This window comes from Bubalus bubalis, chromosome X, assembly GCF_019923935.1.
Source record: "Bubalus bubalis isolate 160015118507 breed Murrah chromosome X, NDDB_SH_1, whole genome shotgun sequence".
In the NCBI taxonomy this organism is placed as follows: Eukaryota; Metazoa; Chordata; class Mammalia; order Artiodactyla; family Bovidae; genus Bubalus; species Bubalus bubalis.
In genome coordinates, this window is record NC_059181.1 from 49,950,829 (window position 1) to 49,977,341 (window position 26,513).

The following is a 26,513-nucleotide window of genomic DNA, read 5'->3' on the forward strand; positions in this document are numbered from 1 at the left end:
ACTGGAAAAAGTCAGTTTTCATTCCAATCCCAAAGAAAGGCAATGCCAAAGAATGTTAAAACTACCACACAATTGTACTCATCTCACATGCTAGCAAAGTAACGCTCAAAAATCTCCAAGTTAGGCTTCAGCAGTATGTAAACTGAAAACTTCCAGATGTTCAAGCTGGATTTAGAAAAGGCAAAGGACCAGAGATCAAATTGCCAACATACGCTTATCATAGAAAAAGTAAGAGATTTACAGAAAAACATCTACTTCTGCTTCATTGACTATGCTAAAGACTTTGATTCTGTGGATCACAACAAACTGTGGAACTTTCTTAAAGAGATGGGAATAGCATACCACGTTACCTACCTCTTGAGAAATCTGTTTACAGGTCAAGAAGCAACAATTAGAACTGGACATGGAACTATATAGTTCAAAATTTGGAAAGGAGTGCATAAAGACTGTATATTGTCACCCTACTTGTTTAACTGTGCAGAGTACATCATGCAAAATGCTGGGCTGGATGAAGCAGAAACTGGAATCAAGATTGTTGCAAGAAATTTCAATAACTTCAGATATGCAGATGACACCATCCTTATGGCAGAAAAAGAAGAGGAACTAAAGACTCTCTTGATGAAAAGGAAAGAGGAGAGTGGAAAAGCTGGCTTAAAACTCAACATTCAAAAAACGAAGATCATGGCATCCATTCCCATCACTTCATGGCAAATAGATGGGAAACAATGGAAACAGTGACAGACTTTATTTTCTTGGGCCTCAAAGTCACTGCAGAGCATTGCTGCAGCCATGAAATTAAAAGATGCTTGCTCCTTGGAAGAAAAGCTGTGACAAAATAGACAACATATTAAAAGGCAGAGACATTATTTTGCTAGCAAAGGTCCATCCAGTCAAATCTATGGTTTTTCCAGTAGTCATGTATGCATGTGAGAGTTGGACCATAAAGAAAACTGAGCACCACAGAATTGATGCTTTTGAACTGTGGTATTGGAGAAGACTCTTGAGAGTCCCTTGGACAGCAAGGAGATCCAACCAGTCCATCCTAAAGGAAATCAACCATGAATAGTCATTGGAAGGACTGATGCTGAAGCTGAAGCTCCAATACTTTGGCCACTTGATGTGAAGAGCCAATTCATTGGAAAAGACCCTGATGTTGGGAAAGATTGAGGGCAGGAGGAGAAGGGGACAACAGAGGATGAGATGGTTGGATGGCATCACTGACTCAATGAACATGAGTTTGAGTAATCTCTGGGTGATGGCGAAGGACAACGAAGCCTGGCATGTTGTAGTCCATGGGGTTGCAAAGAGTTGGATGCAACTGAGAGACTGAACAACAACAACAACAATTTTGGTTTTTATTCATTTCAAAGTATTTTCTAATTTTTCTTATTTCTTCTTTGAATCATTGGTTGTTGAAATGTTGTTTGAATTCTATGAATTTCTGAATTTTACAATTTCCCTCTCTTGTCAATATCTAGCTTCATTCAGATAACACAATTTGTATGTTAATCTTTTTTTTTTTAGGAAAGTTGAGTAATTTTTTATTAATAAATGATAAAATAGACAATTTATGGCTAATATTATCATGGCAAGAGAAAATGCAGAGATGAAAATGCCCATGTAGTTTTATATTACAAAGTAAATGTATTAACAGATACAATAATTTCAAATGATAATTTAACAAAAACAACTTTATGCTAATATGTTAAAATATCTACCTGACGCTAATGACTAATTCAAGAAAAATTAGATAATCTAATTAGATTAATACGTAGGTAAAAAATTGATGTCTAAATATGCTCCAATTTTATGTGATTTTGCTTTTAATTTTTTTATCTTTTTTTTAAATTTTATTTTATTTTTAAACTTTACAATATTGTATTGGTTCTGCCATATATCGAAATGAATCTGCCACAGGCATACATGTGTATGTTAATCTTTTTAAATTTTGTTAATATTTGTTATATGGTCTAACATGCAATCTATTCTGGAGAATGCTCCATGTACCCTTCAGAAGAAGAGGTAGTCTACTAATGTTGGGTTCAATGTTTTGTCTAAGTCTGTTAGATGTAGTTGACTTCTAGTTTTGTTGAAGTCTTCTATTTCCTTACTGGTCTTCTGCCATGTCATTTTAATCATTTTTCAATATGATGTATTTATCCCTTCAGTTAGTTTAGAATTGTCTATTTCTTCCTTCAGTTTCTTCAATTTTTTTGCTTCATGTATTTTAGGGCTCTGTTGTCAGGTGTGTGTTTGTTTATGATTGTTACATCTCCTTGATGGATTGACCATTTATCAACATATAATATCCTTTTTTTGTCTCTGTAACATTTGACTAACGTCTACTTTGTTTGATTAATGGTAGATACATCGCAACTCTCAGTACCAATTTCCCTTTCCATTCTTTGTTTCAACCTTATATGTGTCTTTGGATCTAATAGGTCTCTTGTAGAAAGCATATAGATGAGCCACATTTCTGGTTTGTTTTTTTTTTTTTTTTTTTTTGGTCTTGCTGTGTGGCCTGTGGGATTTTTACTTTACCAACCAGAGATCGAACCCACACACCCTGCAGTGGAAGCGTGGAGTCTATAGCCACTGGACCACCAGGGAAGTTCTGAACCATGTTTCTTTAAAAAAAAAAAAATCCAGTCTGCCAGTCTCTGCATTTAATGTAAAGACTTAATCCATCTAAATTTACAGTGATTACTGATAAGGAAGGATTTTTTTTTGCCATTTTGCTATGTGTTTTCTACATTTCTTATAGTTTTTTTTTGTTCTTCTACTCTTATATTATTGCTTTGATTTGTGTTTAATTGATTTTTTTCTAGTGTACCATTTTGATTCCCTCCTTATTTTCTTTTGGCATTTGTTTCTGTTGTTATTTTCTTAGTGGTTACTAGGGTATTGAAATTAACATCTTCAGTTCAGTTCAGTTCAGTTCAGTCGCTCAGTCGTGTCTGACTCTTTGTGACCCCATAAATCACAGCACGCCAGGCCTCCCTGTCCATCACCAACTCCCGGAGTTCACTCAGACTCATGTCCATCGAGTCAGTGATGCCATCCAGCCATCTCATCCTCTGTCATCCCCTTCTCCTCCTGCCCCCAATCCCTCCCAGCATCAGAGTCTTTTCCAATGAGTCAACTCTTCTCATGAGGTGGCCAAAGTATTGGAGTTTCAGCTTTAGCATCATTCCTTCCAAAGAAATCCCAGGGCTGATCTCCAGAATGGACTGGTCGGATCTCCTTGCAGTCCAAGGGACTCTCGAGTCTTCTCCAACACCACAGTTCAAAAGCATCAATTCTTCAGCGCTCAGCCTTCTTCACAGTCCAACTCTCACATCCATACATGACCACAGGAAAAACCATAGCCTTGACTAGACGGACCTTTGTTGGCAAAGTCATGTCTCTGCTTTTGAATATGCTATCTAGGTTGGTCATAACTTTCCTTCCAAGGAGTGTCTTTTAATTTCATGGCTGCAGTCACCATCTGCAGTGATTTTGGAGCCCAGAAAAATAAAGTCTGACACTGTTTCCACTATTTCCCCATCTATTTCCCATGAAGTGATGGATGGCAATCTAGTTGAGTTGATGCCAGCTTCTCCCTGTCCCCATCTTTCTTTCCTTTCCTTCTAGGAATCCCATATGCTCAATGATGTACCATGTGTACCTTAAAGTGTATTTTTCTTTATTCTTTTTCTTTCTGCACCTCAGATTAAATAATTTCAATTGATCTATTTTCACATTTGCCTATTTTTTATTATCCTTGCTCAAATACACTGTTGAATCCCATAATAGATTTTTCATTTTGGTTATTGTACTTTTCAGGTTCAGAATTTCTATTTGGTTCCTTTTTATAATTTTTATCACTTTGTTGATTTTCTTTTTCCTGAAACATCATTCCCCTGGATTGTATTACTTATTTATGCCAGGTTTCCTTTGACTCTTTGAGTGTATTTTAAGCGGTTGATTTAAAGTCTTTTCCTAGTAAGTCCAATGCTGGGGCTTCCTCAGAAACTGTTTCTGTTAATTTCACTTTTTATTTTTTTAATTTTTTTTAATTTCACTTTTTAAAAAATGGGCCAGACTCTGCCTACTTTATGTTGTTTGGGCATTTTGAATATTTACAATACAATAATTCTGGAAAACAGATTCTCCTCTCTAGGGTTTGTTATTTTTGCTTGTTTGGGCTTGTTTATGCAGATTGGCTCTGAGTTGGGGCATTTCTTCAAAGCTTAGTCAGGTCACTTGTAGCCTTGTTTTAGTTCACTTTCTGCTACTGGAAACTTAAAGATCAGGGTAAGGTAAAAACTTGAGGTTTTCTCTGGTATTTTCTTAGTACACATCTAACTGTGGGCATACACATGGTGTTGTGAACTTCTTGGTGTAGACAGAATCTTTTCTAAGCCCTTATTTCCCCATCTGTCTTATTACCCAAACTTCTCCCTTCCTACGTCTTCAGTCTTTTTGCTGCTTGCCTCCTTTGTTGTCCCTTACCACAGACAGCTGCAATTAGTATATTTTACTTTAAATGATTTTTAAAAATACTTCCCAAGAGGCACCTCCAGTTCAGACAGACTTCTGAGTGGAGAGGGCAAAACCAAGTCAGGTCCCTGAGTCAATCTCTCAGGGTGCCATCAGACACAAAACTAAACAACTACAATCCTTTGAGAACTGCATCCATACTGCCTCCTTTGATGCCAGTAAGCCATCCTAAGAAAGTAGGCCACTGTTCCCATGCCCACTGCTGAACTGAGGAGTAGATGATAGGAGATTGGTAAGTGAAAATGTTCTAAGGCTATCTTATGATGCTTTGCAGCCTCTTCATTAAGCATTCCTCATGGCTCAGATGGTAAAAAAAAAAAAAAAAAAAAAAAATCCACCTGCAATGCAAGAGACCTGAGTTTGATACCTATGTTGGGAAGGTCCCCTGGAGGAGGGCATGGCAACCCACTCCAGTATTCTTGCCTGGAGAATCCCCATGGACAGAGGAGCCTGGTGAGCTACAGTCCATGGATTCACAAAGAGTCGGACATGACTGAGCGACTAAGCACTTTAAGCATTCCCCTTAAGTTTTTGCTTTTATTTTAGAGTTCTGAAAAAAGTTTTTTCTTATAGTTTTTACTAGCTTATTGGTAGTGTCTATGATGGTACAGATCTTTGGAACTCCCTACTCCACCATTCTCAGTGACATCACTTGCTCATTTGTTTTTAAGAGGCATTCACATTATTCAGGAAAAAAAGTTGTTTGCTACTGAAAATAGATCCCTAAGCACCTGTATTAAATAACTTTTTTTTTTCCCAGAAGTGCACATAGTCTCTCCAAATGTAGAGTGTCCATCAGTTGGTAGCCATGAAGTATTTGAAGTCCCAATTGCAAATAGGCCCAGCTAAGTTATCCCTGATCCTATTTTTAAAAGTCTCCACCTTCAGAGACTCAGGCTTATTTGACTTTCTCCATGTTGAGCAACAAATCAAGAAAATTTATAACTGTGTAAATCTTTTGCTAAGAATCGTTAAAACAACCCAGAAGCCTTTTACAAGAACAAAGCTCACAGGATGTGATCAAAACACTAGGAACTTGGTCCCATTCATAAGTTCCAGGATATGTCAGTACTACTCAAAGTATAGTCATTGGATCAGCAGAATCATTATCATCTGGGAATAAGAAATGAATATTTATGGACCCGACTTCAGACCTATTGGAGAAAGGGACCAGGAATTTATGCTTTAATAAGCTCTTCATTTTTTTTTCTTATGCACAGTAAATTTGAAAACCACTGTAGAATGTAATATTTCTTTCATGTTTTCATTATTTGACCACCTATTGCCTATGGTCAAATAATGCAGGCAGGAAAGTTATCTTGGCATTAAATAGTGAATATAATTTTTATTTATTTGATTTCTTTATATATGCTATTAGTCAGAAAATATTGGACAACTAAGGAATTTGGGTTTCCACTTAATATAGATGAATTTCATTTAGCTCTCTCTAGATAGGCACTCACTTTGTTTCCTGTTTATTACTTATTGTTGGTGTTTGTTGATATCCCATAATTTCAAAAGTAATTTTATTAGTATAATATAATTGTTACTTTTAAAATATATCAGAAAATTTCTTTTAATTTTCTAATCTGTAACTTTCCCTAATAGAATTCCTGAAGAAGCCACTATTAGCCATAATTTGAGCCATTGAAATCTGAGGTCATTTAATTAGCTTTTTCCCTGAATGATAGCAACATTATATGGCCAATGTAGTGATCTTTTGTGGTTTTCTATGATATTCCCTAAATTTGTAGAGATTATTAATGGGGGAAAAAACACATCTCAAGCAGAACTATACTGGTTCCTTTTTATATTCAATCTATTCCATGCATTGTATTTAATTTGAATCAGATATTGACTTGTGTATTTCATTGTGTATTCTATCATATGTTTTCATCTTTGTCTGTGCATCTAACATACTCTGGGAAGAATTTTGTTCCTTTTTACTTAGGGAATAAAGGCTTTTTTTGGTGATAAAAGAAATTAAAAGGACAGACTGGATTCAATACTAGTAATATTCTAACAGCATGAGGAATTGACAGGGATACTCAACTGAAGCAACAAAACCTTTTTGTAAAATAACTTACCAAATCAGATCAAGAGTCTGCATGCATATTTCATCTTCTTAGAAGAGTCTTTGCCAGTCTTCCATAGAAGCTGTACCCTGTCCTTGAATATTGGTGAATGACCAGGCAATAAAGCATGAAGTTAAAGCCAAGAGTCCAACTAGTTATCCATTTGGAGTGGGATGGTCTGGAAAAAAAAATAATAATGAGCTCAGGAAGATCAATTATAGAATAATTAAAGATAATTTGAATGCTGAAGGGTTCTGGGACTTTTTCCTTTTCTGGTTCACTATGCATGATCTAAAGGTCATTCTCTGTGATATATAGCTTCCTCATGTACTGCTCTACGATTGGTGTAATGGGTGAAGGAGTCAATGGTGAAGGAATAGAGCAGATTAACGATGAGTTCAGTGGACTAGGGTCACCTAATTTCCTGTAGGAAGAAGTGTACCCTGTATTAGTCACCCGTGAATGCATAATAAGTTACCTCCAAACTTCAAAGCTTAAAGCCATAAATATTTTTTTATTTATTAACTGTTTCCATGCTTTGTTTTTATAATACTCTTAGTGGGGAAACTAGTTTTACAGGGGTATTTGATGCAATGGAAGAAATTTAAGCACAATTTGAACAAGCTTAGGTTTCTAATTTAATAATTTTTTTATATAAAACAGAGCAAGATCATCTCAATCCATCAATAGCCAATTCCAGCAACTTATCCTCTGAAATCATAATGAAATTTAAATTAGTTTCCTATGAAAGACAAGAATTTCAGATCCACAGATTTTGTCTACTTCAGCTGACTTTCATAGCAAAATTTTTGAAGGAAAATATTTAAGGAAGGAAGTGATATGTTGATTTGCATTCTGTGACCAGTTCTTTAAATGGGTAACTAATCCTGAATGTATTCCTACACAAAATCCTAACTCCATTTATTATTATCCCACAGTTTCTGTGGGTCAGGAATCCAGGCATGGATTAATGGGTGCTTCTGCCTCAAGGTTTCATATAAGACCACAATTAAGGTTCTGGATGGGATGTTAGTCTTCTCCCAAGGTTTGACTAGGAAGATTTGCTTCCAAGCTCACTCAAGTGGTTTTTGGAAAGATTCAAATTGTTGCAAGCTATTGCTTGCAGTTCCTTCCTGATTGTTGGTTAGAGACTGCTCTCATTTCCTTACAACATGGGTCTCTCTATATGGCAACTGACATCATGGAACTGACTTCCATTAACATGAGAAAATTAAAGCAAGATAGCATGAGCAAGACAGAAGCCAGCATCTTTTCACAATCTTGGAAGTGGTATCCCATTAATTCTGCCCATTTTATTCATTAGAAGCAAGTTACTAGGTTCAACTCAAACCCAGGGAAGGATATTACACAGGGTATGACTATCAATAAGCAGTGTCATTGGGGACCATCCTAGAGGCTGCTTACCACAAACCTTATAGTGTAAGATGCTCCATCTATTTGCTCACCTTCCTGGGATTTCCTGGCAGTGAGGAGATCTACACTAGACACACCTTAAGGGAGACAATTCTAGATCAAAACATAATGTTAGAACTTCTAGTATGAAAGCCTGTTATTGTATAACCAACAAAAGGGAAAGTCATCACCTGGAAATAGGACCATGATATTCCACAGGCAGAAAGCATTTTATAAGAAGAACTAAGCTCTCTTAATCAGTATATTACAGATTATTATCTTTTCACAGTAGGCCAACCTTAATACGGAAAAGGGAGAATCCCTTCATGTCTCCATACGATCTTGTGCAACCTCAACCTTCATTTCCTTATTCCATAAGTCAGCCTTCACTCAGATCAGAGACCAACACCCTCATATCGCCAAGTGACAACCACTATCCCTGTAAAGAACTTTACTTTTCATGTTCATAAAATGGAATAGTACCTTCTGAAATCAAGATCTTTATTCCTATTCTAAGGAAACTTAGATAATCCCCACAATTACAAGATTGCAATGTACAAGAGATAGAATATGACAAACAAGAGTAATATTGTATTATGAATATATAAGAACTGTCCTAAGTTAAAGGAAACTGAATGTAAAACAAAGTTGACTTGAAAATAAGAACAAATGGATGAATTAATTTCTGGCTAAGAATGACTGGAAAAGGTCAGTTTTTATTCCAATCCCAAAGAAAGGCAATGCCAAAGAATGCTCAGACTAACGCACAATTGCACTCATCTCACATGCTAGTAAAGTAATGCTCAAAATTTTACAAACCAGGCTTCAGCAATATGTAAACCATGAAATTCCAGTTGTTCAAGCTGGTTTTAGAAAAGGCAGAGGAACCAGAGACCAAATTGCCAACATCTGCTGGATCATCGAAAAAGCAAGAAAGTTCCAGAAAAACATCTATTTCTGCTTTATTGACTATGCCAAAGCCTTTGACTATGTGGATCACAATAAACTGTGGAAAATTCTGAAAGAGGTGAAAATACCAGACCACCTGACCTGCCTCTTTAGAAATTTGTATGCAGGTCAGGAAGCAACAGTTAGAACTGGACATGGAACAACAGACTGGTTCCAAATAGGAAAAGGAGTATGTCAAGGCTGTATATTGTCACCCTGCTTATTTAACTTCTATGCAGAGTACATCATGAGAAATGCTGGGCTGGAAGAAGCACAAGCTGGAATCAAGATTGCCAGGAGAAATATCAGTAACCTCAGATATGCATATGACACCACCCTTATGGCAGAAAGTGAAGAGGAACTAAAAAGCCTTTTGATGAAGGTGAAAGAGAAGAGTGAAAAAGTTGGCTTAAAGCTCAACATTCAGAAGACGAAGATCATGGCATCTGGTCCCATCACTTCATGGGAAATAGATGGGGAAACAGTGGAAACAGTGTCAGACTTTATTTTGGGGGGTCCAAAATCACTGCATATCATGATTGCAGCCATGAAATTAAAAGACGCTTACTCCTTGGAAGAAAAGTTATGACCAACCTAGATAGCATATTCAAAAGCAGAGACATGACTTTGCCAACAAAGGTCTGTCTAGTCAAGGCTATGGTTTTTCCTGTGGTCATGTATGGATGTGAGAGTTGGACTGTGAAGAAGTCTGAGTGCTGAAGAATTGATGCTTTTGAACTGTGGTGTTGGAGATTCTTGAGAGTCCCTTGGACTGCAAGGAGATCCAACCAGTCCATTCTGAAGGAGTCAGCCCTGGGATTTCTTTGGAAGGAATGATGCTAAAGCTGAAACTCCAGTACTTTGGCCACCTCATGGGATGAGTTGACTCATTGGAAAAGACTCTGATGCTGGGAGGGATTGGGGGCAGGAGGAGAAGGGGACGACAGAGGATGAGATGGCTGGATGGCATCACTGACTCGATGGACGTGATTCTGAGTGAACTCCGGGAGTTGGTGATGGACAGGGAGGCCTGGTGTGCTGCAATTCATGGAGTCGCAAAGAGTCGGATATGAGTGAGGGACTGAACTGAGCTGAAGAATGACTTAATATCTACAAAAGCAAATATAATTATGGAAAGCCAACAAAACTAAAACAAATGACTTAAAAATTTATGATGTGTTCTGGATTAAATTTATATAAATATATACTTGTGACTCATTTAAACAATTGAAAATAAGCATGAAAATATTGGCAAATGAGCACAATATGCATAATGGGCTAAAATGAGTCAGAAATAAGTAGAAAAACACCACAAATCATTCAAAAAATCCCAAATGATGATGTTTCATCAGTTTAGAAACTTTGTCCTATGATACAGAAAAGTTATCCATGACTAACAAACCAGTCACAAGGAGTATTTATTTTCTATAAGTTGAATGTGCTGACCAAACAATTTTTTTTAAATCACATTTTTTCCAGTAATTCATATGCTTGGAATACAGAAGAAGCCAGTTCACTGTGTCACACATAACAGAAAGACTACTTCCACATATACCATTCAATCATCATAACTCAGTAGGAGCTAGGGAGATAAGTTCATTGGGGCCTAAAGTTTTCCTACAATTTATAAATACTTCTTTAAGAAAAAAGTACAAAGTTACAAATGCGAAATTATTATGAAAGTGAATATTTATTTAGAATGATGTTTTGGACTGAATATTTTTGCTACCCCTCAAAAATTCATATGCTGAAGTCCAAATCCTCAATGTGATGGTATTAGGAGGTGAGGATTTAGGGAGATGTTTAGTTCTTGAGCCCTCATAAATTTGATTTATGCCTTCATAAAAAGGATCCATAGAGATCTTTCACTCCTTTTGTCACATGAGGACACAATGAGAAGACAGCCATCTATGAACCAGGAAGCAGGGTCTCACCAGACACCAAATCAGCTCACACCTTGTTCTTAGACTTACCAGAATGAAGAACTATGAGAAATAAATGTTTGTTGTTTAAATCACTTAGTCTGTGGTGCTTTTGTTATGGCAGCTGAAGTTAACTAAGACAGATGAGAAACTGACATTAAAACACTACACATTTTTTAAAGCATTGAAACATGTATATTATCATATGTGAAACAGATCGCCAGTCCAGGTTCAATGCATGAGACAGGGTGCTCAGGGCTGGTGCATTGGGATGATCCTGAGGGATGGGATGGGGAGGGAAATGGGAGGGGGGTTCAAGATAGCGAATGCATGTACACCCATGGCTGATTCATGTCAATGTATGGCAAAACCCACTACAATATTGTAAAGTAATTAACATCCAATTAAAATAAATACATTTAAAAAATAAAGCTGAAAAATAAAAAATAGAAAAAATTTAAAACTGATATTACAAAAAATTGAAAAGAATACCATATTTTTATTACCTAACTCACTTCTATAATCTTTTATCCTGCATTCACTGCCTGAATGCTCTTTTATTGCTTCCTCATATGTCAAGATATCTGCAATATCATTTGTTTAATCAAATTTATTTTTCAGTTATCAATAGTTGGGATGAAGGTATGACATTGAAAGATGAACTCCCCAGGTCAGTAGGTGCCCAATATGCTATTGGAGAAGAGTGGAGAAATAGGTCCAGAAGGAATGAAGAGGCTGAGCTAAAGTGAAACGACGCTCAGTTGTGGATGTGTCTGGCCGTGAAAGTAAAGTCCGATGCTGTAAAGAAGAAAATTGCATAGGAACCTGGAATGTTAGGTCTATAATTCAAGGTAAATTGGAAGTGGTCTAAGAAGAAATGGCAAGAGAGAACATCAACATTTTAAGAATCGGTGAAATAAAATGGACTGGAATGGGCAAATTCAATTCAGATGACCATTATATGTACTACTGTGGGCAAGAATCACTTAGAAGAAATGGACCACTCATAGTCAACAAAAGAATCTGAAATGCAGTACCTATGAGCAATCTCAAAAACGACAAAATGGGAGAGGAGCCAAGATGGCGGAGGAGTAGGATGGGGAGAACACTTTCTCCCCCACAAATTCATCAAAAGAGCATTTAAACGTCGAGTAAATTCCACAAAACAACTTCTGAATGCCGGCAGAGGACATCAGGCACCCAGAAAAGCAGCCCAACTCTTCGAAAGGAGGTAGGAAAAAATATAAAAGACAAAAAAAAGAGACAAAAGAGGGAGGGACGGAGTTCCGTCCCGGGAAGGGAGTCTTAAAAAGAGAGAAGTTTCCAAACACCAGGAAACCTTCTCACTGCCGAATCTGTGCCGAGATTTGGAAGCACAGAGGGCAACATAAAAGGGAGGAAAAAAAATAAACAATTAAAAATCGCAGATTGTGAGCCCTACAGTAACTCCCCCAGCGGAGAAGCAGCACAGACGCCTGCACACGGCATTAGCAAGCGGGGGCTGGGCAGGGAAGTGCGGAGCGGGCTGTGTCCCTTAGAGTAAGAATCGGCCCGAATGTCCTGAGCGCTATCTGAGCGAAATAATTTGGGCTAGCAAACCAGACTGTGGGATATCTACAACGCGAAAAGCCAGCCCTAACCTAAGACACCGCCAGGCCCGCGCACAGAACAAAGGACTGAACAGTGATAGCCGGCTGCAGACCTCCCCCCTCTGGTAACAGGCAGCCAGAGCCGGAAGGGGGCAATCGCAGCTCCAGAGAGACACTATCTATAAAACTGTAAGCAGGCTTCTTTGCTAACTAAAACTTCTTGGGGGTCTGGATGGTCAACATCTGCCTGAGAAGGTGCGCCGGTTTTACACCCAGATAACCGAGTGGCAGGGAGGCGATAGGTCACAGCATTGGCGCCCGCCAAACACATCACCTGAGCTGCCCAGATCTGGGAAGAGCACAAAACGCAGGCCCAACCGAGTCTGTGCCTCTGAGGACTACCCGAGTGCCTGAACCTGAGCGGCTTGGACCTTGGGAGCTCAGCCCAGGGCCGGCCTCTGATTGTTCCCGGCGGAACAACCTAGAGCCCGAGCAGTGTGGGCAGGGAGGCTACACGCGCCGTGAGCGGGGGCAGACCCAGTGTGGCTGAGGCACTGTGAGCGCACGCCAGGGTTATCTGTTTGCAGCATCCCTCCCTCCATCTCCACAGCTCGGCTGAACAAGTGAGCCTAAAAAAAAAAAAAAAAAATAGTGTCCTCAACCGTCCCCTTTGGGTCGGGGCGGGAAACAAACACTGAAGAGACCAGCAAACAGAAGAAGCTATAACAGAGGGAAACGCCTTGGAAGCTACAGGCCATAGATTAAAACCCTGTGGTTACTACGGATTACATAGGAAGGGACCTATAGATCTTGAGAAATATAAGTCGGACTAAGGAACTAGCCAAAAATGAACTGAACCCACAATACTCACAACAAAACCAGAGAAAGACCTAGATATATTTTTACTATTTTTACGATCAATCTTTCTTTTTTTTTTTTTAATTTTTTTTTTAAATTTTAAGTCCTCTATTGTCCTTTAATTTTCACTTTTATAACTATTACTTTGCAAAAAAAAAAGACCCTATTTTTTTTTTCTTCTTCAGCAAACTTCATATATATATTTTGTAATATTTTGACCTTTTTTTTTCCTTCTTTTTTTAACATTGTATTTTTGAAATTCCAAACTCTACTCTAGATTTTTAATTTTAGCCTTTTGGTATATGTTATCAATTTTGTACCTATAGTTTTTTTTTTTTATAATTTCTGTGATTATTTTTTTCTTTTTTTCCCTCTGTTTCTTTCTCTTCTTCTTTTATATAACATCGTATATCTGCAATTCCAAACTCTACTCAAGATTTTTAATTTATGCTTTTTGGTATTTGATATCAATTTTGTACCTGTATTTTCTTTATGATTTTTGTGACATTGTTTTTGTTGGTTTGTTTGTTTTCTCTCTTTATTTTTCCTCTTCTTCTTTTTTTTTTTTTAACGTTGTATTTTTGAAATTCCAAACTCTACTCTATATTTTTAATTTTTGCTTTTTGGTATTAGTTATCAATTTTGTACCTGTAGTTTCTTTATAATTTTCGTGACCTTGTTTGTTTTTCTTTGTTCGTTGTTTCTCTCTTTCTTTTCCTTCTTCTTTTCATTAACATCGCATTTTTGAAATTCCAAACTCTACTCTAGATTTTTAATTTTTGCTTTTATGTATTTGTTACCAATTTCGTACCTTTAAGAACCCAATCTTCAGGACCCATTTTTCACTAGGGTACGAGATTACTGGCTTGACTGATCTCTCTCCCTTTGGACTCTCCGTTTTCTCCACCAGGTCACCTGTATCTCCTCCCTAACCCGTCTCTACTCTACCCAACTCTATGAATTTGTGTGTGTTCCAGATGGTGGAGAACACTTAGGGAACTGATTACTGGCTGGATCTGTCTCCCTCCTTTTCATTTCCCCCTTTTATCCTTCTGGCCACCTCTGTCTCCTGCCTCCTTCTTCTCTTCTCTGTATAACTCCGTGAACATCTCTGAGCGGTCCAGTTGTGGAGTGCACATAAGGAAGTGACTACTGGCTAGCCCACTCTCTCCACTATTGATTCCACCTCATCTCATTTGGGTCACCTCTAACTCCCTCCTCCCTCTTCTCTTCTCCATGTAACGCTGTGAACCTCTCTGAGTGACCCTCACAGTAGAGAAACTTTTCATCTTTAACGTAGATGTTTTATCAATGGTGCTGTATAGAAGGAGAAGTTTTGAAACTACTGTAAAAATAAGACCGATAACTGGAAGTAGGAGGCTTAAGTCCAAACCCTGACTCCAGGGAACTCCTGACTCCAAGGAACATTAATTGACAGGAGCCCATCAAACGCCTCCATACCGACACTGAAACCAAGCACCACACAAGGGCCAACGAGTTCCAGGGCAAGACATACCAAGCAAATTCTCCAGCAACAAAGGAACACAGCCCTGAGCTTCAAGATACAGGCTGCCCAAAGTCACCCCAGTATCATAGACATCTCATAACTCATTACTGGACATTTCATTACACTCCAGAGAGAAGAAATACAGCTCCATCCACCAGAACATCGACACAAGCTTCCCTAACCAGGAAACCTTGACAAGCCACCTGTACAAACCCACACACAGTGAGGAAACGCCACAATAAAGAGAACTCCACAAACTGCCAGAATACAGAAAGGACACCCCAAACTCAGCAATTTAAACAAGATGAAGAGACAGAGGAATACCCAGCAGATAAAGGAACAGGATAAATGCCCACCAAACCAAACAAAAGAGGAAGAGATAGGGAATCTACCTGATAAAGAATTCTGAATAATGATAGTGAAATTGATCCAAAATCTTGAAATTAAAATGGAATCACAGATAAATAGCCTGGAGGCAAGGATTGAGAAGATGCAAGAAAGGTTTAACAAGGACCTAGAAGAAATAAAAAAGAGTCAATATATAATGAATAATGCAATAAGTGAAATTAAAAACACTCTGGAGGCAACAAATAGTAGAATAACAGAGGCAGAAGATAGGATTAGTGAATTAGAAGATAGAATGGTAGAAATAAATGAATCAGAGAGGACAAAAGAAAAACGAATTAAAAGAAATGAGGACAATCTCAGAGACCTCCAGGACAATATTAAACGCTACAACATTCGAATCATAGGGGTCCCAGAAGAAGAAGACAAAAGAAAGACCATGAGAAAATACTTGAGGAGATAATAGTTGAAAACTTCCCTAAAATGGGGAAGGAAATAATCACCCAAGTCCAAGAAACCCAGAGAGTCCCAAACAGGATAAACCCAAGGTGAAACACCCCAAGACACATATTAATCAAATTAACAAAGATCAAACACAAGGAACAAATATTAAAAGCAGCAAGGGAAAAACAACAAATAACACGCAAGGGAATACCCATAAGGATAACAGCTGATCTTTCAATGGAAACTCTTCAAGCCAGGAGGGAATGGCAAGACATACTTAAAGTGATGAAAGAAAATAACCTACAGCCCAGATTATTGTACCCAGCAAGGATCTCATTCAAGTATGAAGGAGAAATCAAAAGCTTTTCAGACAAGCAAAAGCTGAGAGAATTCTGCAGCACCAAACCAGCTCTCCAACAAATACTAAAGGATATTCTCTAGACAGGAAACACAAATATGGTGTATAAATTTGAACCCAAAACAATAAAGTAAATGGCAACGGGGTCATACTTATCAGTAATTATCTTAAACGTAAATGGGTTGAATGCCCCAACCAAAAGACAAAGACTGGCTGAATGGATACAAAAACAAGACCCCTATATATGTTGTCTACAAGAGACCCGCCTCAAAACAGGGGACACATACAGACTGAAAATGAAGGGCTCGAAAAAGATTTTCCATGCAAATAGAGACCAAAAGAAAGCAGGAGTAGCAATACTCATATCAGATAAAATAGACTTTAAAACAAAGACTGTGAAAAGAGACAAAGATGGTCACTACATAATGATCAAAGGATCAATCCAAGAAGAAGATATAACAATTATAAATATATATGCACCCAACACGGGAGCACCGCAGTATGTAAGACAAATGCTAACAAGTATGAAAGGGGAAATTAACAATAACACAATAATAGTGGGAGACTTTAATACCCCACTCACACCTATGGATAGATCAACTAAACAGAAAATTAACAAGGAAACACAAACTTTAAACGATACAATAGACCAGTTAGACCTAATTGATATCTATAGGACATTTCATCCCAAAACAATGAATTTCACCTTCTTCTCAAGCGCACATGGACCTTCTCCAGGATAGATCACATCCTGGGCCATAAAGCTAGGCAGCTTGGTAAATTCAAAAAAATAGAAATCATTCGAAGCATCTTTTCTGACCACAATGCAGTAAGATTAGATCTCAATTACAGGAGAAAAACTATTAAAAAATCCAACATATGGAGGCTGAACAACACGCTGCTGAATAACCAACAAATCACAGAAGAAATCAAAAAAGAAATCAAAATCTGCATAGAAACGAATGAAAATGAAAACACAACAACCCAAAACCTGTGGGACACTTTAAGAGCAGTCCTAAGGGGAAAATTCATAGCAATGCAGGCACACCTCAAGAAACAAGAAAAAAGTCAAATAAATAACTTAACTCTACATCTAAAGCAATTACAAAAGGAAGAAATGAAGAACCCCAGGGTTAGTAGAAGGAAAGAAATCTTAAAAATTAGAGCAGAAATAAATGCAAAAGAAACAAAAGAGACCATAGCAAAAATCAACAAAACCAAGAGCTGGTTCTTTGAAAGGATAAATAAAATTGACAAACCATTAGCCAGACTCATCAAGAAACAAAGGGAGAAAAATCTAATCAATAAAATTAGAAATGAAAATGGAGAGATCACAACAGACAACACAGAAATACAAAGGATCATAAGAGACTACTATCAACAATTATATGCCAATAAAATGGACAATGAGGAAGAAATGGACAAATTCTTAGAAAAGTACAACTTTCCAAAACTCGACCAGGAAGAAATAGAAAATCTTAACAGACCTATCACAAGCACGGAAATTGAAACTGTAATCAAAAATCTTCCAGCAAACAAAAGTCCAGGTCCAGACGGCTTCACAGCTGAATTCTACCAAAAATTTAGAGAAGAGCTAACACCTATCCTGCTCAAACTCTTCCAGAAAATTGCAGAGGATGGTAAACTTCCAAACTCATTCTATGAGGCCACCATCACCCTAATACCAAAACCTGACAAAGATCCCACAAAAAAAGAAAACTACAGGCCAATATCACTGATGAATATAGATGCAAAAATCCTTAACAAAATTCTAGCAATCAGAATCCAACAACACATTAAAAAGATCATACACCATGACCAAGTGGGCTTTATCCCAGGGATGCAAGGATTCTTCAATATCCGCAAATCAATCAATGTAATACAACACATTAACAAATTGAAAAACAAAAACCATATGATTATCTCAATAGATGCAGAGAAAGCCTTTGACAAAATTCAACATCCATTTATGATAAAAACTCTCCAGAAAGCAGGAATAGAAGGAACATATCTCAACATAATAAAAGCTATATATGACAAACCCACAGCAAACATTATCCTCAATGGTGAAAAATTGAAAGCATTTCCTCTAAAGTCAGGAACAAGACAAGGGTGCCCACTTTCACCATTACTATTCAACATAGTTTTGGAAGTTTTGGCCACAGCAATCAGAACAGAAAAAGAAATAAAAGGAATCCAAATTGGAAAAGAAGAAGTAAAGCTCTCACTGTTTGCAGATGACATGATCCTCTACATAGAAAACCCTAAAGACTCCACCAGAAAATTGCTAGAACTAATCAATGACTATAGTAAAGTTGCAGGATATAAAATCAACACACAGAAATCCCTTGCATTCCTATACACTAATAATGAGAAAACAGAAAGAGAAATTAAGGAAACAATTCCATTCACCATTGCAATGGAAAGAATAAAATACTTAGGAATATATCTACCTAAAGAAACTAAAGACCTATATATAGAAAACTATAAAACACTGGTGAAAGAAATCAAAGAGGACACTAACAGATGGAGAAATATACCATGTTCCTGGATTGGAAGAATCAATATAGTGAAAATGAGTATACTACCCAAAGCAATCTATAGATTCAATGCAATCCCTATCAAGCTACCAACAGCATTCTTCACAGAGCTAGAACAAATAATTTCACAATTTGTATGGAAATACAAAAAACCTCGAATAGCCAAAGCGATCTTGAGAAAGAAGAATGGAACTGGAGGAATCAACCTACCTGACTTCAGGCTCTACTACAAAGCCACAGTTATCAAGACAGTATGGTACTGGCACAAAGACAGAAATATAGATCAATGGAACAAAATAGAAAGCCCAGAGATAAATCCACGCACATATGGACACCTTATCTTTGACAAAGGATGCAAGAATATACAATTGATGAAAGACAATCTCTTTAACAAGTGGTGCTGGGAAATCTGGTCAACCACTTGTAAAAGAATGAAACTAGAACACTTTCTAACACCATACACAAAAATAAACTCAAAATGGATTAAAGATCTAAACATAAGACCAGAAACTATAAAACTCCTAGAGGAGAACAGAGGCAAAACACTCTCTGACATACATCACAGCAGGATCCTCTATGACCCACCTCCCAGAATATTGGAAATAAAAGCAAAAATAAACAAATGGGACCTAATTAACCTTAAAAGCTTCTGCACTTCAAAGGAAACTATTAGCAAGGTGAAAATACAGCCTTCAGAATGGGAGAAGATAATAGCAAATGAAGCAACTGACAAACAACTAATCTCGAGAATATACAAGCAACTCCTACAGCTCAACTCCAGAAAAATAAATGACCCAATCAAAAATGGGCCAAAGAACTAAATAGACATTTCTCCAAAGAAGACATACAGATGGCTAACAAACACATGAAAAGATGCTCAACATCACTCATTATCAGAGAAATGCAAATCAAAACCACTATGAGGTACCATTTCACACCAGTCAGAATGGCTGCGATCCAAAAGTCTACAAGTAATAAATGCTGGAGAGGGTGTGGAGAAAAGGGAACCCTCTTGCACTGTTGGTGGGAATGCAAACTAGTATAGCCACTATGGAGAACAGTGTGGAGATTCCTTTAAAAACTGGAAATAGAACTGCCTTATGACCCAGCAATCCCACTGCTGGGCATACACACTGAGGAAACCAGAAGGGAAAGAGACACGTGTACCCCAATGTTCATCGCAGCACTGTTTATAATAGCCAGGACATGGAAGCAACCTAGATGTCCATCAGCAGATGAATGGATAAGAAAGCTGTGGTACATATACACAATGGAGTATTACTCAGCCATTAAAAAGAATACATTTGAATCAGTTCTAATGAGGTGGATGAAACTGGAGCCTATTACACAGAGTGAAGTAAGCCAGAAAGAAAAACACCAATACAGTATACTAACGCATATATATGGAATTTAGAAAGATGGTAACAATAACCCTGTATACGAGACAGCAAAAGAGACACTGATGTATAGAACAGTCTTATGGACTCTGTGAGAGAGGGAGAGGGTGGGAAGATTTGGGAGAATGGCATTGAAACATGTAAAATATCATGTATGAAACGAGTTGCCAGTCCAGGTTCGATGCACAATACTGGATGCTTGGGGCTGGTGCACTGGGACGACCCAGAGGGATGGAATGGGGAGGGAGGAGGGAGGAGGGTTCAGGATGGGGAACACATGTATACCTGTGGCGGATTCATTTTGATATTTGGCAAAACTAATACAGTTATGTAAAGTTTAAAAATAAAATAAAATTAAAAAAAAAAAAAAAACGACAAAATGATCTCTGTTTGTTTCCAAGGCAAAGCATTCAGTATTACAGTAATCCAAGTCTATGCCCCAACACTAATGGCAAATAAGCTGAAATTGAATGGTTCTATGAAGATCTATAAGACCTTCTATAACTAACATCAAAAAAAAAAAAGATGTTATTTTCATCACAGGGGGCTGGAATGCAAAGGAGGAAGTCAAGAGATATCTGGAGTAACAGGCAAGTTGGGCCTTGAAGTACAAAATGAAGCAGGGCAAAGGCTAACATTTTGCACTGTTCATAGCAAACACTCTCTTGCAACAATACAAGAGAAGACTCTACACATGAGCATCACCAAATGGTCAATACCAAAATCAGATCGATTATATTTGCTGCCAAAGACAAAAATAAGACAAACTGCTGACTGTGGCTCAGATCACAAGTTGCTTATTGCAAAATTCAGACTTAAATAGAAGAAAGTAGGGAAAACCATGAGGCCATTCAGGTATGACCTAAATCAAATCCCTTATGATTATACAGTGGAAGTGACAAATAGATGCAAGGGATTAGATCTGATAAACAGAGTGCCTGAAGAACTATGGATGGAGGTTCATAAAATTATACAGGAGGGTGTGATCAAAACTATTCCCAAGAAAAAGAAATGTAAAAAGGCAAAATGATTTTCTGATGTGGTCCTACAAATAGCTGAGAAAAGAAGAGAAGGAAAAGGCAAAGGAAAAAAGGAAAGATATATTCATCTGAATGCAGAGCTCCAAAGAATAGCAAGGAGAGATTAAAAAAAAAAGCCCTCTTAAGTGAACAATGCAAAGAAAGAGAGGTATACAATAGAATGGGAAAGACTAGAGAGCTCTTCAAGAAAATTAGAGATACCAAAAGAATATTTCACTCAAAGATGGGAAAAATAAAGGATAGAAATGGTAAGGACCTAACAGAAGCAGAAGATGTTAAGAAGAGGTGGCAGAAATACACAGAAGAACTACACAAAAAAAGATCTTAATGACCCAGATAACCATGATGATGTGATCACTCATATAGAGCCAGATATCTTGAGGTGCAAAGTCAAGTTGGCCTTAGGAAGCATCACTATGAACAAAGCTAGTGAAGGTGATGGAGTTCCAGCTGAGCTATTTCAAATCCTCAAAGATGATGCTATGAAAGTCCTTCACTAAATATGCCAGCAAATTTGGAAAACTCAGCAATGGCCACAGGACTGGAAAAGGTTAGTTTTCATTCCAATCCCAAAGAAAGTGAAAGTGAAAGTCACTCAGTCATGTCCGACTCTCTGCAACCCCATGGACTATATGGTCCATGGAATTCTCCAAGCCAAAATACTGAAGTGGGTAGCCTATCCCTTCTCCAGCAGATCTTCCAAACCCAGGAATCGAACCGGGGTCTCCTGCATCGCAGGCGGATTCTTTACCAACTGTTCTGTGAAGGAAGCCCAATCCCAAAGAAGGGCAGTGCCAAAGAATGTACAAACTACCACACAATTCCACTCATCTCACATGGCAGAAAGTAACGCTCAAAATTCTCCAAGCTAGGCTTCAACAGTATGTGAACTGAGAACTCCCAGATGTTCAAGCTGGATTTAGAAAAGGCAGAAGAACCAGAGATCAAATTGCCAATATCTGTTGGATCATAGAAAAAGCAAGAGAATTCCAGAAAAACATTTACTTCTGTTTCATTGACTATGCTAAAGCCTTTGACTGTGTGGATCACAAAATCTGTGGCATATTCTTAAAGAGATGGGAATACCAGACCACCTTCCTACCTCCTGAGAAATCTGTATGCAGGTCAAGAAGCAACAGTTAGAAGTGAACATGGACCAATGGACTGGTTCCAAATTGGGAAAGGAGTACATCAAGGCTGTAAATTGTCACCCTGCTTATTTAACTTATATGCAGAGTGCATCATGCAAAATTCTGGGCTGGATGAAGCAGAAATTGGAATCAAGACTGTTGCCAGAAATACCAATAACCTCAGATATGCAGATGACACCACCCTTATGGCAGAAAGCAAAGAGGAACTAGAGAGTCCCTCAGTGAAAGTGAAAGAGGAGAGTGAAAAAGCTGGTTTAAAACTCAACATTCAAAAAACGAAGATCATGGCATGCATTCCAATCCTTTCATGACAAATAGATGGAGAAACAATGGAAACAGTGACAGACTTTATTTTCTTGGGCTCCAAAATCACTGCAGATGCTGACTGCAGCCATGAAATTAAAAGATGCTTACTCCTTGGAAGAAAAGCTATGACAAACCTAGACAGTGTGTTAAAAAGCAGAGACATTACTTTGCTGGTGAAGCTCCATATAGTCAAAGCTATGGTTTTTTCGGTAGTCAAGTATGGATGTGAGATTTGGACCATAAAGAAGGATTAGCACCGCAGAATTGATGCTTTTGAACTGTGGTACTGGAGAAGACTCCTGAAAGTCCCTTGGACAGCAAGAACAACCAAGTCAATCCTAAAGGAAATGAGTCCTGAATAGTCATTGGAAGGACTGATGCTGAAGCAGAAGCTCTAACACCTTGGCCACCTCATGTGAAGAGCTGACTCATTAGAAAAGACCCTGTTGCTGGGAAAGATTGAAGACAGCAGGAGAAGGGGATGACAGGGGATGAGATGGTTGGATGGCATTACTGACTCCTTTGACATGAGTTGAGCAAGCTCTGGGAGATGGTGACAGACAGGGAAGCATGGCACACTGCAGTCCATGGGGTCACAAAGAGTCAGACATGACTGAATGACTGAACAACAACAACAAAGTTGATAATAATGTAAATTCACAAATGTCCAAAATAGACTTAGAAGCAAAGCCTATAAATAAAGATGAAGAATGATACACATATGTACTTGCTGTCTGCTACATGTCTATGCTCTATGAACTCAGGGATTCTCATGAAATCCTTCTCATCCATTTCTTATTAAAAGCAAAGAAAATGTGTAGTGGGTACATAATTAAATGTGCTGTATTATTAGTATAGTAGTTTCAGATGCCTCCATCTGTTTTGTCTTGGCATAGATGAGAATCAAATTTTCCACTTATAATTTTACACATTTGACAATTTGAAAATATAAAAAAAACTATCATTTCACTTAATTCCTTTCAAATCTTGTTTCTCTTCATTTACACACATATTTCTCAATCCAAACACATTTACATGAGAATATCAGATAAGTTGACACAACTAGAAGTCAGAATATTTCTCAATGCTATTTCTATATCAAGGTAGTTAGCAATAAATTAGAAACAGGTAAACAACTGCAAACCATATGAACATATCCTACTAAACCTCAACTAAATGTATCTGAAACTCCCTCCCTTTGTTCTTAGCAGATCTCAAATATACTTGAAGTCACTCCAGTGTCCCCTGGCAGAAATAGTAGTATGATGGAGCAAAAGCCGAAGTGGAAAGAGACAATAGACTTAATCAAATGATGTATAAAAATCATACGTTTCAAATTTTGCAAAAGCACAAGATCATGTGAACATGTCTCAAAGTGTCTCCCAAGGTTTTAGAAGAGACCTATAAAACTGACAGGCTGTAAATTCAATATTTCTTAGCTCCAAAGTAAATCTACCCCTGCGCTACACCTGATACCTTAGGACTAGGGCACATAAGGGCAGCAAGTGCTAAGAACAGAACTCTTATGTCTATTTTTCAAAGCTCCTAGAAGGTTCTTTAGACTAATTGAATCACTTCTCCTCAAAGGAAACTTCTGCGCATTTGTCATTTAACATGACAAAAATGTTTACCTTTTCTTCTTTTGGGAATTTCAAATCAAACAGGAAGGAAAACGAGACACAAAAATGTAAGTTATGATATCAGAGAGACAAGGATACATTTATAATCTTGACCCAAAATGTATATAGGAACAATGAGGATAGAGGAATGGTAGAGCAATGGAAAGTAAAATGTGTTTTCAGGGAATCATAGAAAAAATGATGAAAGCTAATTTATTTCAAATAATTTCATTTACTTTCAAGGAAAGGTATTAGAATTGTAGGGATCAGGGACTATTAAAAATGGAGGCATGTCATGAGAATGAAAACTGTAATGTTTCTAGAAAATTCAGCAATTAAACATTCTTCACTATCTTCTAGTCATTCCTGGACTTTCAGGGTGATCCTAGTTCCACAGCTTCTGTCCCCATTGCTTCTTTAACTGCTGCAGTGAGTAGAACTTTAGGCCACAGAGCCTAAGGCCTAGACACTATAATTTGCTAATACTTGACTTGCTATATTATTATATATATATTGACTTGCTAATGCTTGAGTGTCTTCCATCAAAATAGAAGTAGGGTGGGTGTCTGAACATAGCTTTCAGACCATTTATATCATTACTATTCTTAACAATCTACTTTTTCATTGCTCTTTGATTAGATCAGACATTGTGGTAGAGGTCTGTACCACTGTCTGTGCCAATGTTTCCAAGGTTCATTAAACTTAACTAGAATTTCCAAGTGTGACCCTCCAGTTGTAACCACAGTGATGTCATTTGACCCCTTAGTACCAAGGAGTCACATTTTATGTAGATATTAGTTTCAGAAATCAGCTAGCAATATGGATCAAGGATAGCCAATATAATGTTATCTATACATTGAGTTGTGGGTAAGCAAAATATACAAGATTTTGTATATAAAAACATGCACCATAATATATATATGCAATATAATACACCAGGCTCCTCTGTCTATGGGATTCTCTAGGCAAGAATACTGGAGTGGGTTGCCATGCTCTTCTCCAGGGGATCTTCCCAACCCAGGAATCAAACCCGCTTCTCCTACAGCTTCTGCATTACAGGTGGATTCTTTACTGCTGAGCCACCATGGAAGCCTATATATATGACTGAATGATATATAATATGTAATAGAATACATTCAATATAGTTTAAATGTATTTTAATTACATAGGGTAAAGAAAAATATGCAATGTCATGTCATGTAAACAGTTATATTTGAAATCACCTAAGGTATATGTTTGAGGGTAGATTTTTACTGGTTTGGGTGAGGACAGTAACTAGAACAGAAGCCCTTACTAGTTGCAGTAAAGGTTCTAAGGCCCAGAGAGATTAACCAAGTTGTAGTCCCCTAGTGATTAGTTCGGAGAAGGCAATGGCACCCCACTCCAGTACTCTTGTCTGGAAAATCCCATGGACAGAGGAGCCTGGTAGGCTGCAGTCCATGGGGTCGCAAAGAGTCGGACACGACTGAGCGACTGGACTGAACTGAACTTATAGATAAAGATGTTTCCTGAATCTTACAATCAAAGTCCAGGGCTCACAGATTCAAAAATCTTTGGCAGAAACTTCACTGTATAAAAATTATAACTATCTTCTATTATGAGCACAAATCATGGTCATGAAGTGTATAGTAAGCTAATGAATCCTCTGTTTATCTATTGACATCTTGAGGCCAAATAATTGATCTTTTTGAATTGTGGTGCTGGAGAAGACTCTTGGTAGTCCCTTGGACTGAAAGGAGGTCAATCCTAGAAGAAACCATCCCTGCATATTCATTGGAAAGACTGATGCTGAAGCTGAAGCTCCAATAATTTGGCCCCCTGATATAAAGAGCTAACTCATTGGAAAAGATCCTGATGCTGGGAAAGATTGAAGGCAAAAGGAAAAAAGGGATTTAGAGGATGAGATGGTTAGATAGCATCACCAACTCAATAAGTATGAATTTAAGCAAACTTTGAGAGATAGTGAAGGACAGGAGAGCCTGGTGTGCTGCAGTCCATGGGATCACAAAGAGTCAGACATGACTTAGTGACTAAGCAACAACAAGAAGCATTTTCAAAAGCATAATATTTAGTCAATCCACATTATAGCATTTATGGGGAGATAAGAGAGAACATTTATAGAGTACACCTCAAGGTTAGGGGAACTCCATAAACTTCCTCAATATAAGATTCTTCTTGTTTCAGAATTTCTCTTTAGGCCATACTTAGACCTCCCAAACTCATGTTTTTTCTCTTTCCTCAAATATACAACATGTACCAAACGTGTAACCATCTATTCTTTACTTCTTATCTCTATGTGTTAGTGGCCTCATCTGTATCAGAATAAGAATCTATTTGATAAGGCTATAATGAGGATTGAATAAGTTAATACAGGTAAAGACCTTAGAACAGTGTCTGAGTTATGAATCTTATATATGGGTTTATTTAGAAAATGCTCTATATAAACATCTTAGTCTTAA